General features: G+C 42.4%; 1 long non-coding RNA gene across 1 annotated transcript; it reads right to left on the reverse strand.

Annotated features, from left to right (window-relative positions):
* Positions 1-2,615: 2,615 nt before the first annotated feature.
* On the reverse strand, positions 2,616-5,005 carry LOC121393515. The gene is made up of 3 exons (XR_005961129.1): positions 4,969-5,005; positions 4,121-4,179; positions 2,616-3,078 (listed from the first exon to the last, which is right to left on the reverse strand). It is a non-coding gene; the product is annotated as an uncharacterized LOC121393515 (long non-coding RNA).
* Positions 5,006-13,701: the final 8,696 nt, after the last annotated feature.

Here is a 13,701-nt window from a genome sequence, read left to right on the forward strand (position 1 = left end):
CCTAGCAACCATGCATTGATTTGAATAAGAGACTGGAATATGAATAGGAGAGGCCTGAATCGAAAGACGAGGAATAAAAAGTAACAGTAAAAATACATTTGTAGCCTTACAGAGTATTATTGAAGACCAATTGAATTCACCATTCTATAACATACGTAAAAGTTAACTTAATGCTTCTAGGGCACTATCATTTCATTTCAAATAATTCAAAAACTAGAAAAAAAAATAATAATAATGAAGACCAATTGCTTAGAATTGGCCATTTTATAATATACTAAAAGTTAACTTAAAAACCAGCCCTTTAACTCATCACTGTGGAGCTGGCAGTTGCTGGGCAGAGCTGTATTCATGAGGGGGAGACTGGGGGAGACAGGTAAGTCACCCCCTAAATTGCAAGTTATTCAGAGATGCACATAAGGGAGCAGTGCAAGAGTCAATAACAATAGGGGGCAGATTCACTAACTTCGAGTGAAGGATTCGAAGTAAAAAAACTTCGAATTTCTAAGTGTTTTTTGGGCTACTTCGACCATCGAATGGGCTACTACGACCTTCGACTACGACTTCGAATCGAACTATTCGAACTAAAAATCGTTCGACCATTCGATAGTCGAAGTACTGTCTCTTTAAGAAAAAACTTCGACCCCCCTAGTTCGCCATCTAAAAGCTACCGAACTCAATGTTAGCCTATGGGGAAGGTCTAACTTGGCTAACTTTCTTTGATCGAAGGATATTCCTTCGATCGTTTGATTAAAATCCTTCGAATCGTTCGATTCGAAGGAATAATCCTTCGATCGTTCGATCGCACTATTTGCGCTAAAATCCTTCGACTTCGATATTCGAAGTCGAAGGATTTTAATTCCCAGTCGAATATCGAGGGTAAATTAACACTCGATATTCGATCCTTTGTGAATCGGCCCCTAAATCATCTACAACTAAAAACAAAAAATCATCGTAAATGTTGGTCTAATTATCCCCCAATGACAGTTTTACAATATGACGGTTGCATCTGGCGCACAGTCTCTCCAACTGCCAACCGGTCGGTTAAAGTGGCAACATCTGGAGGTTATCGGAGGCAAAGGCGACCAGTAAATTGCACTTCGGGGGATCCGACGCCTTTCATTGGAACTTCAGACGCCCTCGGAACTTTCCCTACGTGTCATTATTATGTTTATTAAAATTGCGGCTCCTTCCAGAGTTGCACATTAACAAAAGGAGGAGGAACAGGTCAATGGCTGAATGTCGCCCGCATGTCGGAGCCTCTGGCTGCAATGAGATGTAAATACTTCATTTTCCCCTGTGATTACAACTTGCATCCAACATACAATGCCTGGGGGTCACGTAAATGAGGACATTAGTGAGCGAGAAAAAAAGGAACCACTATGGGGCTGATTTGTTAGGAGCCGCCATCATTACACCATTAGCTGAAATCTCGACTTCTTTCTATATGTTTGTCCCAGATTGTGTAGGAGGCGACGCGGGAAACTGCTCATTTGTCACCAAGTAAAGTGACTCTGCAAGCGGATTTACTGCCGTTCACAGTCATTACGAGGAGGACAAGTTCCCCTTTGCAACATGAAAGGGGAATCAGAGAAAATCTGATGATTATATAGTCAGTCTGGCCGGGCAACGTTGTCGTCATTACATTAATATGGAGCAAAAACTGACAGTTGCATTGTATTGGTTGTATACATTCTATCCGTTATTAGTCAGTTGTGAGGCTCACAGGTAAACTTGCCCCGATGCTGTAACCCATAGCAACAATCTGCTTTGGTAAAACCAAAAAAAAGTCAATGTCAGAGTGGTTGCTATGGGTTACTGCACTGAGGCAATTTTCCCCACTGTCAGAAAAGGAGCCCTGTTATATTTTGCTACCAACATAGAGAAAAATGTACATAAAGGGGCAGATTTATTATTATTGTTAAGGGTCAAATTGAAAGTTCAAATTCGATATTTTTTTTTTAAAATAATATTTTTATTTCGTTTTGTAATAACATACAGAAAAGAAAGAAAAACAAAATGACATATTACGGTATTAAAGCCTTTTACACTGTACTGTACTGAATTAAGCCTATTTCATTTTACAACCATATCATATTGTTATTTCTTTGTCATTTGTAGCGATGGGCAAATTTGCACCATTTCGTAGAAAAATTAGCGAATTTCCCGCGAAATTTGTGAAACTGCGAAAAATTCATGAAACATCGGAAAAAATGGACGCCGGCGGCAAAAACAAGACGCCGGCGATGTTTCATGAATTTTTCGCAGTTTCACAAATTTCGCGGGAAATTCGCTAATTTTTCTACGAAATGGTGCAAATTTGCCCATTTTCGGCAGCAAATTTCCGCGAATTCGCGCCTGGCGAATAAATTCGCCCATCACTAGTCATTTGCTATCTACAAAAGGTGGAGTATAAATGATGTCATTAAATAGATAAAAATTAGATGGAATGAAAGAAAAGAAATCAAGTATCGAGTATATTTCAAATCGAGTTAGGACGAATTCCAAACTAATTTGATCGAGTTTTCGGGTCGGTAAAATTTATCCCAGTTCGACATATTTGATTTTTTTTCACACATTACCCTCCACTCGAATTTCGAGTAAAAACAAATTCATGTGAGTTAAAAAAAACTCACCTGAATTCAAAATTCGAATCTTGATAAATGTGCCTCTAAGTGATAAAGAGTGTTAGCTCTGTGACTCCAATTGTTGATTCCTGCAGTGTCCCAGTGAGGACCCTCGGTGACTCTCATGCTGAGCAGATGAGAAAGATGCGACACCTTATAGCAGGGCCAGGACCCCGTTCTCTATCCCCAGGGGCCGACTCTCAGATCATTATTCCAGTTGACACCGCGCAGCTGTTGAGTTTTTTCCTTTTCGAGCAGCGGCTCAGTAGTCGGACCCCCCGTTTGGCACAGTCTTTAGCAGGAGCAGCAGGGCATGACTTGTTTGAGCGGAGATCTAACACCAGCTGACAGTTAGGATTCGGGAAACTCTCTCTTAATCTCTTCCCACATCCTCTTCACTTACTTGGCCTCTCTAAACTCAATTACGGAGAGATTTAACGCTCCACGGCCGTCTCTGCTCCGTTTCCCATGAAAGAGAAAGTAAATAAGTCATGATGTTGGGATGGCAGCGGCATCTAAAATTCATATGGGTACATATGTCTGGAAATTGGATGCAGCGTTTCATAAAATGATATACATATATCAACACGAAGCTTAAAACTGGAAACCTATATTCCATAACCTTGCCCGGGGCACAGGCAGCTCTAGCTTCAATAGTAGTGATGTGCAGGTCTACGTAGGGTAGGGGTTTTTATGTTACCGGTTGAATTCTCCTTTAAGGTATGGTGATCAAAAATTATGGAAAGATCCCTTATCCAGAAAACCCCAGGTCCTGAGCATTCTGCATAACCGGTCCCATACCTGTATGTACTTTGTTAGAATTGCAGAGAAAAACTAAATGGTTAAAAATGATTTTGAAAAAGACTAGATTTGCTTAAAATGGACTCTCTGGGAGTTGACGGTCAAATTCTCTAGGAGTTGACGGTCAAATATTTTGGAGCTTTCTGGATAACAGGTTTGCATTTAAAAGATCTCATACTTGTAATATTAAAGATGTTTTTGAAATATAAGATTCCCATTACTGGGGAAATATTCTATAAGAGGATATTAAGGGAAATTCATCTATTGCCAAGATGATATCTGTTTACACTTGGGTTGCCATGTTTTTCTATTTCAAGGAGCAGGGCATGTATATTTTATATAAAGAAGGGGGATACATTGGACATATTTAAGCTTTAGAGCCTTCAGACAGTATTATATCCATGTTTCCCTCTTATAAAATCCCCTATTTATGTCAGTTTAAAAGCTGAAGGGCTGCTGGGGTCACATCCCTTGACTAATGGCTTCCAAACCCTCTCAGACCCGGCATAGACTTTCCATTGGCGAAGACAAAACAAAAGAAAGCTTTGCTTTGCCCGTTGTGAGCAACACCGTCTGATATTCAACATGAATTTTTAAAATGGTTGCTGAGCTAATGACTGACATAGGATGAAGGTTCATATTAAACGTTTCCATCAAGGCTACGGCGGAAAGCACTCATCTAAAATATACATTACCTTCTAGAAAAGAGCCTGCTCATTCCTGCGTCAATGCGAGGGAATCCAGCAGGTCATAGCTAAGGAAAAGCAGAGAACAAAGAGAGAAGGGGATGTGGATTTCCTCAATAGCCACCAGACTGTTGTCACAGTTACACTGAGATTATTTTAAATGGGGCACTTATGACAGAGGAGGCACTTGAGTGTCAGGGTTTGAAGTAAGGTGGAGGCATCTCCTCAGGTGGCAGCAGCAAATAAACTATATGGCCACAATATCTAGACATTTTTTCAAATTAGTGGATTAGGGTATATAAAGGAGGCCACACATTGGCCAACTGAGTATACTCTCCAGCTAATGAGCCTATGGCCATTGTCAGACCTCTATAGTTTTTTTTCTCTACATACTATACTCTATTCTTCCATTATTAAAGCAGAAGGAAAGCTCCAAGACGGTTTATTGCCAACAGATTAGCCACAAAAGTGCAAACTAGAACACTATATTTATTCTGCAGAATGCTTTACCATACCTGAGTAAACAGCTCTAGACACTGTCTCTGTTTGTTTAGGATAGAAGCCGCCATCTAAGCTTGGTGACATCACTTCCTGCCTGAGTCTCTCCCTGCTCACTTACAGCTCTGAGCTCAGATTACAGCAGGGATGGGAGAAGGGAGGGAGAGGAGCAAACTGAGCATGCTCAAGCCCTAGCCCTGGAGGTTTAAACTGAAAACAGGAAGTCTGATACAGAAGCCCATGTATACGCAATAGAAGGAAAGAAATGCCGTGTTTCTTTTGACAGAGGACTCAGAGCAGCATTACTTTGAGGGATTACTGGTGTATTTATATAGACCTTTCTGATAAAGCTTACTTACTTTTAGCCTTTTCTTCTCCTTTAAGCCTCTTTGTTCCTATAAAAAAATAGGGAATGACAATGAAATAGGCCAAATGGTTAGAAGCAAGAAGTCCACTGACACCTGGGCCCACCGGGAGTTTTCCTGGTATCCCAGTGGGCCCAGGTGTCAGTGGGCCTCTTGCTTCTCAGTGCTATATATATAAATGATAATATAAGATCACCCTTATACCCTGGCTAGGTTGGACTGGGCCGTCGGGACACTGGGAAAAAAAACGGCGGGCCCCGCCGGCCCAAACCAGCTCCCTACAGCCGGCAGGTCCTGGCCTCCTGTGCTCCTGACCAGCCCCCCCATTCTGTCGCTGTACCCTGGTATACCCGCTACACAGCTGTACCCTTGTTGAGCCCCACTAATCTGCCCTTACTTGTCCCTCGCAAAAGCAGAGTGGGAAATTCACTAAAGGGTGAATTGTTGCCAGCGAATTTGCACCACTTTGCCAGGCGGAAATTAGTTACCACTACGCTAATTCACTAAAATGCGAAGTTGCGTCCTAGGCGTCGAAAGCTGGCGACTTACTTTGGCAGTGCGAGCGTTTCAAAGCAAAATGATGCCATCGATCGCTTCCGCCGAGAGAAACTTCATAAGCCCACTTACGCTTAGGTCAATTTGAATAGGGCGGGTACATTAAAGTCATGTGGACGTCTTTATTAGAGACGTTGGTGCAAATGCTTAAAGTGGCCACTTATTATTATACTTGTCCAAGGAAGCAAAAGAAAGACAAAAGAGATCACACATGAGCCCACCCTGAAATGAATGTTCCATGCACCTCAAATGTCTGGGGGAAATGCTAACACAAAAAAGTTTGATAGTTATGACTTTTGCAGGCAATCCTGCTTAAAAAAAAGGCCAAGTCGCCAGCGTTTTTTACAACTTTAATGCATTTCCGGCTCACAGGATATGATGTCACTGACATAAGATTGAGGAGGATGTACCTTCATTTTAGCGGTCGCCTGGTTTGAGGTGGGGAAGTCAACTCTGGTGTAAGAGGTAACGTTCGGTAAAATTCACACTTTAGTGAATTTGCGGAGTAACGACCATTCACCAGAACAATAGAGTGTGAATGAAAGATAGCAATGGTCTCTTTCACTAGCGAATTGTCCTCTACGCCTGTTTGAATTCGTGATGTCCCTGCGGATGGGATTTCCGGTGAATTGACGCTAGCGTTGGCCACTTTCGCCCTTTAGTGAATCTGCCCCAGTGAGAGGAGCGCAGCCTGGCACCCAGGAGTTAACAAGGAGGCAGCCATCTACAGGATTTAATAATGCAGCACAGTTTCCTAAGGGGACAGAGGTTGATTTGAAAAGGGAATCTGGCCCCTTCGTCATCCTCTTCCCCGAGGAAGGCTGACTAACTGGTAAGTGCCATGAGCGAGCATAGGGACTGATTCTGTCAAATCAAGCTCAAAAGCAAGAGCAGCGCCGATTCTCCTCACGCCGGCCTGAAGTAATGCGAGCCGACACTTGTGACATTAGACAGTGCATCAGCCACGGGAGGCCGTAAAAAATTCACCGTCTTCCTACAAGGTGGTCTTTAGACGACAGCGAGAGAAATCAGTGCAAATTTGTTAATGTAACAACTTGGAAAAGCATACGAATGGGGAGAAGAAAAATGAGAAAAACTGTCACTCTGCCAGGACCCGGCGTGCAGCTGGCACTTAGATTGCCCCGGTGAAGAAGTTGCCGTATATTGTGCAGATAGCGGCAGTGTCGGACTGGGAAACCAGGGGCCCACCCAAAAATCTTACACCAGGGGCCCATCAAAAGACCTTAGATCAGGGGCCCACTCTCAGTACTATTATAATTCCTCTCCTCATGTAACCTCTATTCTCCTGTCTCTTTTCTTTACATACTATAAGGGCTCGTCCACACGAGGAGATTCGGGGAGATTTTGTCGCCTGGCGACTAATCGCCACGTCTTTTGCGCGACTATCTCCCCGAACTCGGGACTAGCTCCCGAACTCGCCGAAAACACATTGCCGCGTGTGCATTAGTGCAGGCGACTTTGCATTGTAGCCTATGGGGAAAAACGCTGAGGCAGTTCAGGGAGATAGTCGCGCAAAAGACGAAGCGATTAGTCGCCAGACGACAAAATCTCCCCGAATCTCCTCGTGTGGATTAACCCTAATCTATTATTCAATCTATTTAGTCTCTTTGTTCTCATAGAAATAAGGAATGACCATGAAATAGGCCAAATGTTTAGAAGCAAGAGGACCACTGACACCTGGGCCCACCGGGAGTTTTCCTGGTATCCCTGTGGGCCAGTCCAACACTGGATAGTGGCGTATTAAACGACAGAAAGTTTAATCTCTGGCATCTAATGTGATGTGATAGCGATGGATTAACGACTTGGGTTTGTAGCCTGGCGTAGAGAGTAGAGAGCGGCATTAGAGCTTTCCTAATGTAAATTGGCTCTTGTTATTTGTACAGGGAAATGGTAATTATAGCACATACCATAATAAAAAGGAGAGCTGGACGTAGAGATCTGTAGAGTAGCAATAGCTGGACATCATTGTTATTATTATGCTCCCTATGCAGAGAATGTTTGTCATTCCTTTGCCCACCGGAGCTTACAATCTAAGGTTCCTATTCACACAACACACTAGGGTCAGTTTTCCAGTAGCAAATTAATTAAAGGTGGCCATACACAGTCCTATAATAGCTGCCAGCTTCATTCTGGCCTGTGTTTGGAGGGACACCGAAAGGCATATATATATATACAGTATATGTAAATAGAAATGAAGTCCGCACACACAGGTAGTATAAATAGATATTTGAATTTATTACTGGGAGACTTAGGGGCCGATTCACTAACTTCGAGTGAAGGATTCGAAGTAAAAAAACTTCGAATTTCGAAGTGTTTTTTGGGCTACTTCGACCATCGAATGGGCTACTACGACCTTCGACTAAGACTACGACTTCGAATCGAACTATTCGAACTAAAAATCGTTCGACCATTCGATAGTCGAAGTACTGTCTCTTTAAGAAAAAACTTCGACTCCCTAGTTCGCCATCTAAAAGCTACTGAACTCAATGTTAGCCTATGGGGAAGGTCTCCATAGGCTTGGCTAACTTTTTTTGATCGAATGATTTTCCTTCGATCGTTGGATTAAAATCCTTCGAATCGTTTGATTCGAAGGATTTTATCGTTCGATGGAAGGAATAATCCTTCGATCGTTCGATCGCACTATTTGCGCTAAAATCCTTCGACTTCGATATTCGAAGTCGAAGGATTTTAATTCCCAGTCGAATATCGAGGGTTAATTAACCCTCGATATTCAACCCTTTGTGAATCGGCCCCTAACAGTTCGGCTAGCAATCTAGCCTTTCTCATATATATATATGGCAAAATTTGGCCAGGGTTGAAAATTCTATTAGACGAAGAGCATATTGATACATTGCTGCAGATTCATCCAACTGGTCTCCATAGGCCTCACTGGGTGATTCTATCATTTGCCCCATGTGGTTGACCAAATTTCCAAACAAGTCAATCTGCCTGTGTATGGCATGTTGGCAAATCTACACCAACAAAGAAAACCCTTGAGTGTGGGAGGAAACAAGGGACATATTTTCTGTACAGGAAGCCAAAGGCACATGCCCAGGGAATTTCTAAAAAAAAATCTCCAAAAAATAAAAAAGTGAAGATATGTTTTTGGTGCAATAGGGAAAGGAAAGCTGATTTGGCGTCTCTCATTAAGGGGGGCTATTTATCAAAGCTAGAGATGTTTTTTCTCTCCAAAAATTTGAGTTTTTGAAGGTAGTTTCAGTAAAAATTTGTTTCAGGTCCTAAAGCTGGAAATAGCTCGAAATCGGAAAATACTCTCACACAACCTGTCAAGGCCATGTAGGAGTCAATGACAGAGGTCCCTTCAACCATTTAAAGATGTTTGTAGCCTTCATGATGTTTGGGGTTTTTTTTCGGTGGTTTCCGCTTGAAAACTTGATAAACACAACCGATTTGAGTCTGGTGTGGGGCTTATTGGGCCTCTCTGTACTGTAATGCTTGGGCCTATTTTGACTCCCAGTCCAGACCTGAGTCCAAGTGTTCACACTCTAATGTTACTTGCTTCCTGGGTGCACAGTCAATATGACTTATATACGTATTAGATAGGGATGCATCGAATCCACTAGTTTGGATTCAGCCAAACCCTCGAAATCCTTTGCAAAAGATTTGGCTGAATACCGAACTAAATTCGAATTGCATATGCAAATTAGGGGTGGGAAGGGTGAAACATTTGTTGCTTCCCTGTTTTGTGACAAAAAGTCACGCGATTTCCCTCCCCGTCCCTAATTTGCATATGCAAATTAGGATTTGGATTCAGTTCAGCCAGGCAGAAGGATTCGCCAGAATCCGAATGATGCTGAAAAAGGCCAAATCCTGGCCGAATCCCAGATTCGGTGCATCCCTAGTATTAGAAGAGACCAGCACTCCAGTTTTCTTCAAATAAAGTGATTTATTTTATAACATGCTGTATCTAATGTTTTGGTCCCCATTGGGAGCTTTATCAAGGATCAACTAAGCTGGTAAAAGGAAAATCTATGAGGAAAGACTGGCCAAATTGGGGATGTTCACGCTGGAGAAGAGGCGCTTAAGGGGTGATATGATAACTATGTATAAATATATAAGGGGATCATATAATAATCTCTCTAATGATTTATTTACCAGTAAGTCTTTCCAGCTGACACAAGGTCACCCATTCCGATTAGAAGAAAAGAGGTTCCAGCTAAATATTGGGAAGGGGTTTGTTACAGTGAGAGCTGTGAAGATGTGGAATTGTCTCCCTGAATCAGTGGTACAGGCTGATACATTAGATAGGTATAAGAAGGGTCAGATGCTTTATTCACCAGTAGCTCCTCCCAGCAGACAGGAGGGAGCCAATGAGATTAGAGGAGGGAAAGGGGTGTTACAGGGAGAGCTGGGAAGTGAATCAGTGGTACAGGCTGATACATTAGATAGGTACAAGGAAGGGTCGGATGCTTTATTCACCAGTAGCTCCTCCCAGCAGACAGGAGGGAGCCAATGAGATTAGAGGAGGGAAAGGGGTGTTACAGGGAGAGCTGGGAAGTGAATCAGTGGTACAGGCTGATACATTAGATAGGTACAAGGAAGGGTCGGATGCTTTATTCACCAGTAGCTCCTCCCAGCAGACAGGAGGGAGCCAATGAGATTAGAGGAGGGAAAGGGGTGTTACAGGGAGAGCTGGGAAGTGAATCAGGGGTACAGGCTGATACATTAGATAGGTACAAGGAAGGGTCGGATGCTTTATTCACCAGTAGCTCCTCCCAGCAGACAGGAGGGGGCCAATGAGATTAGAGGAGGGAAAGGGGTGTTACAGGGAGAGCTGGGAAGTGAATCAGTGGTACAGGCTGATACATTAGATAGGTACAAGGAAGGGTCGGATGCTTTATTCACCAGTAGCTCCTCCCAGCAGACAGGAGGGAGCCAATGAGATTAGAGGAGGGAAAGGGGTGTTACAGGGAGAGCTGGGAAGTGAATCAGGGGTACAGGCTGATACATTAGATAGGTATAAGAAGGGGTTGGATGGTGTTTAGCAAGTGAGGGAATACAGGGATATGGGAGATAGCTTATAGTACAAGTTGATCCAGGGACTGGTCCCATTGCCATTTTGGAGTCAGGAAGGAATTTTTCCCCCGCTGAGGCAAATTGGAGAGGCTTCAGATGTTTTTTTTTGCCTTCCTCTGGATCAACTGGCAGTTAGGCAAGTTAAAAAAAGTTAATAAAAGGTTGAATTTATGGACGTGTGTCTTTTTTCAACCTAACTTACTATGTAAAATCTATGTAAATCACTTTATTTGAAGAAAACTGAAGTGCTGGTCTCTTCTAATTCGTATATATTTATTTATATAGTGACTTTGTCCCTGCTAGAGGAATGACTTTCAAAGCCAATGCCAGCTCCATGGAGGAGAATAAATCAGGTTGCAAGAGGTCTAAGCTGATGTCAATGGTGATTCCTGCTGGCATGGAGAAGCATCGTCTATTCACGTGGGACGTCAGAAGCAGTGAGGTGGCAGAGATTGTTGTGGCAGAAGCAACTGGAATACGTCTTAAGATCGAAACACAGACATATTAACATCACCCTTGTGAACGCTAATGACTTGCACTTTAAAATGCCAGAGGCTCATATTGCTGGCTGAAACAAAGAAAAAAACCACATTGTTACTCTCCAAAGACCTCAGATATTTTCTAAGTCTCAGGGCAAATCCAGCCATAATGTAAGTTGCAGAAGAGCCGGGCATCTCATGCATGCCACTGGGGGAATCATTGCCTCGAGTTGCTTTGGGCTATGTAGTCAGGATGCCTCAATAAAACAGAAGCTGAAAACCTTGGAGAGGGGAAGAACAGTAATGAAGCTTCTCTAATGCAAAACCATCTAGGGCTAAACTGTTTCTTCTACACGGGATGCAGAGAAGATGATTCCCTCTTTCTTATGATATCACGGCATTGGAGAAGACAATGACCCCCATCTTATTTGAAGGTGTATCATGGTTCCTAGGTTTATTTAAGGAATTTGAACGCATCAAGCATTTGATTTTTTTTTTGCTACTGGTTTGGCTTATTTGCAGTGACGTGGGCAACCTTTAGGTTTTCACACTACAGTTAATGCCTCAAGGCCCTTAAAGGACCACTCAAGTTTGAACTTTTCCCCGCAGAATGTCCTGTGGTTACATACTTGTATAGAACACTATATGGGGGGTATATATAATTATTAGAATTCTCATTAAAATATTGGCCATTTAAGCCACACCCATCATTTCTTACAGAGGGGCCACTACATGATACAATGACATTATTTACTGTACTTTATACTTTGTGGCAACAGTTTCGGCTGTTTCCTGCTTCTGCACCATGAAGTCCGTAGCTACACAGAGGTCCATACAGAGTTTTGGAAAAGTGGGAAAACTTGTTTGGCACTTTGAGCACTCCCTTCTGCTCTCCCCGCTGATGACCTCAAACTGCCGGCTTCAAGCCCCTGAATTTATAAACTCGCAACTGCCCCTCCCCTAAATAGGGGACAGAGCGGGCCGAGCCGGGTTCAGGTTGGGAGGGTCAAGGGAAACTCAATCTGCACATCACTACTGACCTCAACCCAACTGAAACCTGAGGGATGAACTTGAATTCAGTCCAGGCCTGATCCCTATCACCAGTGCCCAACCTTCTGCTCATGAATGAAAGGCAATGCCAGTAACAATGTTCCAAAATCTAGTGAAAAGCCTTCCCAGAAGAGTAGAGCATAAAAACTATTTAAAGAGCAAAGAGAGGACCAACCTCATATCGGATTTGTATTGAGATGTAGGACAGGTAAGTGTCCAAATACATTTGACCATATATTGTATCTCTCTGCACAAGCTAGGGGCAAACCAAATAGTTTGTGATTGCTAATGATACGCCTGAAGTTTCCCTTTACATCTCCTTTGGCACACTTGGTCATTAACCCAGAATATAATATATTATAATACACAAAAGCCATGAATATCTTGTAAATTATATCCTTATAAACGGTGAGTTCTGATGTCATCAGTTATAAATGGTGAGTTCTGATGTCATTTCTGTCACATGACTCACTGAAATTTGTGTATTATAATAAATAAAGTACCCCCAGTTGCAAAATATGAGGATATTAGAAGTTACCTCGAAGTTCCATGACCTGTATAAAAACACTCGGCCTTCGGCCTCGTGTTTTTATATGGTCATGAAACTTCTCGGTAACTTATAATATCCTTATATTTTACAAGAGGGGGTACTTTATTCACTATATACTGTAACATTACAGGACGGAAATGAGAGAACAAAGGGCAGCCAGGGTCACACTCAAGCTATTACTCAATTACAGGTTTGGCAATCAGTTTTAAAGAGAGGCTAGGGTGATGTCAAACTCTTCCCCCGTGCTATCATGGCAGGGATCCCCAACCTTTTAGACCCATGATCCACATTCAAATATTCAAAAAAATTGGGGAGCAACACAAACATGAAAAAAGGTCCTGGGGTGCCAATAAGGGCTGTGATTGGCTATTTGGTCGCCCCTATGAGGACTGGCAGCCTACAGGAGACTCTGTTTGTCAGTACACCTGGTTTTTATACAACCAAAACTTGCCTCCAAGCCTGGAATTTGTTTGCTAGTCACTGGTTGGGGATCACTGGCCTAAAGTATTGTGTGTGTTTAGTGAATAGGAACAAGGAGGTTACAGATTAACAGACAAAGTGGGTCTCTTGAAGGGAATCATGAATCAAATGATGCCACTTTCCTTGATTTGTAAAACCTGATCTGGCTTCAACACCGTTACAGGTATGGGATCCTTTATCTGGAAACCCATTATCCAGAAAGCTTTGAATTAGGTGACGGCCATTTCCTATAGATGATTAGAATTTTTAAAATATAATTTTATAATTAATCCTTATTGGAAGCAAAACCAACTAATTGGTTTTAATTAATTTGTAAGTCATTTTTAATAGAGTTAAGGTGTGGAGATCCAAATTACGGAAATATCCATTAACCAGGAAACCCCAGGTCCCAAGCATTCTCAATACATTTTTAGCGGACCCCCATTAGTCCCAAGGTGACATTTTCTTAATTATATCTTAATTAATTGCAACTGGACTCTAATTACTCTTAGGATTGGGGAACTATATTGATACTGTGGTGACACTACTAATTCTAGGAGATTTTAATCATTGTCC

Source organism: Xenopus laevis, chromosome 5L, assembly GCF_017654675.1.
Source record: "Xenopus laevis strain J_2021 chromosome 5L, Xenopus_laevis_v10.1, whole genome shotgun sequence".
In the NCBI taxonomy this organism is placed as follows: Eukaryota; Metazoa; Chordata; class Amphibia; order Anura; family Pipidae; genus Xenopus; species Xenopus laevis.